The sequence below is a fragment of the Rattus norvegicus genome, chromosome Y, assembly GCF_036323735.1.
Source record: "Rattus norvegicus strain BN/NHsdMcwi chromosome Y, GRCr8, whole genome shotgun sequence".
In the NCBI taxonomy this organism is placed as follows: domain Eukaryota; kingdom Metazoa; phylum Chordata; class Mammalia; order Rodentia; family Muridae; genus Rattus; species Rattus norvegicus.
The window spans coordinates 19,250,869-19,255,217 of NC_086040.1; positions in this window are offsets into that span (position 1 = coordinate 19,250,869).

The following is a 4,349-nucleotide window of genomic DNA, read 5'->3' on the forward strand; positions in this document are numbered from 1 at the left end:
TACCACAGTCTCTTTATGAGATAGAGTACTACTCAGAGAATCCTGCTTTTGGGAAATTCTAGCATCTCTGATGTATATGTGGAAAATTCTGGAGCCTCTCCTTTCAGGACAGAATGACCCTGAGTCCCCTGAGGAGGTAGGGGATGTTTTATCTTCTCTGCACATTGTATAAATATGGAGTCTGCATGGCTCATTGTGTGTTGTGATACATTTGGCACTTTTGGGACTGATGACATGTCAGGAGGGTCCTTTTGGGTCCTAGAGGATATTTGAATAATTCTCTGTTGTACAGGGACATTGGAAGTACTGGGGGAGATGGTGAGGGTGATAGATCACATTTTTTATGTGCCCAAGGCATAAGAGTTACTTGGGTGGACTCAGTATTTTCTACCACATCTTGTATGTGAGTGGAACTCTCAAGAGCCCCTCAGAAACTGGAAATGGTTCTTGATCTAATGGTGTACATCCAGAAACTTTTGTCTCCACTTGGGATTTTATGTGTGTTATGAGGTTCACTTGGAGAATTGTGATTGCATTTTGTCCCCCTTGAACCACAAGTGATTATTTATGCCATTTTTAGTAGTGGAGGACTTTGAATGTTCTCTTGGTTTTATAGGGAAGTTCTGAAATCTCCTTTGTCAGCAGAATCAGTTTTCAATCTCATATTATCCGAAGCAGATTCCATAAGGCACTGTGGTGGAGAAGGGGGACATCTTTGACTGTCTTTGTAAGTGGACATAGCTCTCTGCCCTGCTTTGGCAGCTGGTGAAGGTATTAAAGTCTCGTATGGAGAAGGGACAGGACTTAATCCATTTGTGGAATATGAGAAATCACAGAGATTACCTTTGAGAGAATAAGTTTTGCAGCTCTATTTGTATGCTGGGGACTGTTTTACCTCCCCTTGACCTATGTTCATAAATACCATATAAGAAACACACCCACATGAACACACACACATACAGACACACCTACACACACATACACACACATATACACACAGAGCGCGCACACACACACACACACACATCCAAACACTTACACACATAAAAATACAGACACAAACACAGACACACAGACAGACAGACAGACACACACTTACACACACACACACACACACACACACACACACACACACAAACACACACACTCACAATCTCTGATATATCCCTCCTAAAGTGTCCAGATGCAAAAGGACGAAGTGGCCCCAGGAACCAGTCGGTCAACAGAATCTTGGTCTGCCTGCAAGTGAGTTGGGTGTTGCTCCAAGGTACTCAGTGTCACAACTCCGTTAGAAGATATTCAGGGACGTGCTGTGTGCATATATATTACTCAGGTTGAACAAGGGCTACACAAATCTTGGAGAGCAGGAAGGGGTTTTCGGGTGCATTTACATCGATGGAGGCTTAAGGTACCAGGAAGGCCTAATTTGCCTGACTTTAATAATCTCTGTCCCTGCATCGGTCTGTTGTTCAAGGATCTCCACTTGACCTCCTCAGAAACCGACTCCACTGAATGTGCCCCATCCTCAACCCTGAGGTTCCACTTGCTTGATTTCAAAGGATTGAAGGTTCGGACTCTGCATTCTCTATAAGATGAAATCCCCGGAAGGTTGCCCTCTAGATGCCATGGATTAACCAGTGCATCCATCGAGTTTCTGCATTAACCAGTATGTCCCCTAATTCTGGCCGGTTCTCTCTGCAGCGCGCTATCCCTCCATTTTCCGCACAGACCCTTTGCTCCTGTCCTCTGTTGCCCTCACTCACCCACAGAATCTGTTCCAGTTTTCCTTTCAGAGAGGTCGATGCTATTCCCCTCACCGGCTTTCTCCTTTCCTGTGTCCTCTCTGCATTTGTGGATTGTAGATACAATATGATTTGTCTCACAGCCGATACCATGGATAGGTAAACTCTTGCCATGTTTGTGTCTCTAGGTCTCAGTTCCCTCTTGGGATGCTTTTTTTTCTAGTTTCATCTATTTTCTCTTAAGCTTCATGATGTCATGCCTCGACCACTATGGTGTCATTCACCCACCCCTATGATGTCATGCCCCACCCCTAAAATGTCATGCCCCGGTACCCTTGATGTCATGCCTTCACCCCTTGTTAGAATGGTTATATATATTCACCAGATAACATTCTGAATGCTGCCCTCTCACCACACTCCTCCAGGGTCCCACCATTTACAGTACCTCCCCTTATCCTCCCAGTTCTTCTCTGGCCCCCTCTGGGTGCACCCCATCCTCTTGCACATCAAGTCTCTACAGGACTAGATTCATCGTCTCCCACCAGGTCCTGAAAACGCTTCCCGGATAGGAGAACAGGATCCACATACTGGCGACCGGTTTAGTGAACCCAGGTGAAGACCATTGTACTCCTCTGCCTCTCTCAGTCCTTCCCTCAGCTCTTCACTGAGACTACTGAGCTCCATCCGATATTTGGCCGTGCGTCTGTGCATCTGTATCAGTAGGCTGCTCGTCGGAGCCTTGCCGAGGACAATAATGCTACCCTCCTGTCTCAAATATAAGAAAGGACTATTAATAATGTCAGTGTTTGCCATTTGCCCATAGGATTAGTCTCACATCCGGCCACTTATCCTATGGTCATTCCCTCATTTCCTCTTCCATCTCTCCCTGTCTTTCTTATAGAGAGTTCAATTTCTGGGTCAAAATTTTGGGGGTGGTTAGGGTCCTTATCCTTACACCTTTGATCCCCTGTGTCTACAGAATGTGACCATTATAGTATCTGTATCCCCACTGCTACGAGTCTCAGCTAAATCACCCTCATGGACGCCAGGGTAGCCTCACCCATCCCAGATTGCAGGCAAATCATAGAGATAGCACCCACCCTGGACAGTCACTGAATCAGTTTATTCTCTTGGCCCTCTGTCCCTCTTGCCCGTCTTACCCAAGAAATGATTCTAAAACCCCATTTCCCTTCCCATCCCCTCAGCCACTCAATCCTTTCCTTCCATCTGCCTCCTCTCATAATTTTATTCCTTCTTCTGAGTGAAATTCAAGAATTTTTCTTGGGTCTTTCTTCATGTTTAGCCTCTTTGGTTCCGTAGATCGTAGTGTGTGAATATTGTACTTTATAGCTAATACCCTTTTTAAGAGAGTAAGTACATGTTATTTTGGGTCTCAGTTACCTCATTCAGAACAATACTTTCTCATTCCATCTACTTCACCGCAGCTTCACAATGCCCTTATTTTTCATAGCTGCGTAGTATTCCATGGTGTAAATGAACCACATTTTCTGTAGCCATTCTTTGGTTGAGTAGCTTCTGGGTTATTTCTATTTTCTGCTCATTATGAAGAAAGCAGTTAGGAACCTTAAGGAGCACATGTCCTTGCAGTATGGCAGAGGTCTTTTCAGATATGAGTCCAGGAGTAGTATAGGTTGGTCTTTAGGAAGAATATTCCCCATTTCCTCACAATCTACTGGAGAGATATCCAAAGTAATTATTCGGATTTGATCTTCCCCCAGTAAATAGTATTTGTAACCTGATATTTATCTGCTTCCTCAAAGGAGGTTGCCCCTGACTAGATCTCTATCATGGATTAAGGAGATTGCATATGAACCTTCTGACCATTTTACCTGTTCAGTAAATGCTAGAACCTATGACAGGGAGCCAGAGGGGAAAGTTGATACTGGAGGGTTGACGGTGTGGTTAGGTAGAGAGGCAGAAGAGGGTAAGAGAGGTATGGTATTATTACTATATAATAATTTAATAACTAACATAATATATTAATACTAATTATATTTTATCAATATATTAGCAGAATAATTTAATGTATTATTATAATATATGTATATTTATTAAATATTATAATATTATTATTTAATATATTAATATAGTATATTAATATTTATTGTATATTATTCTAATGTTGATATATAACAATTTAATTTGTTAATATAACATATTAATTATAGTATTATAATGTTAGTATATATCAATTTAATATATTAATTTGTTATAATAATATTTTATAAATGTATACATACACACATATACACACACACACACACACATATATATATATATATATATATATATATATATATACATAATACATATATATATATACACATGTATTGCATGGCATGCAACTTCCACAAAGTTAACTCCAAGTGGAGCTCACACGTTAATGGGAGATGCTGAGGGCAGAGTATTTTTTTTTCAGTACAATTTGCGTATATGGTGGATCACTTTAATGGGTTTTCTTAGATTCATCCACTCCTGTAACCACAGGAGGAAGCCTATATGATGGCACTAAATGGCAGTTTTGATATGCCCTTGGATATTATTTTCAACCTAGTACCTTTTCCACCAATGTTCGTAAGGGAAATT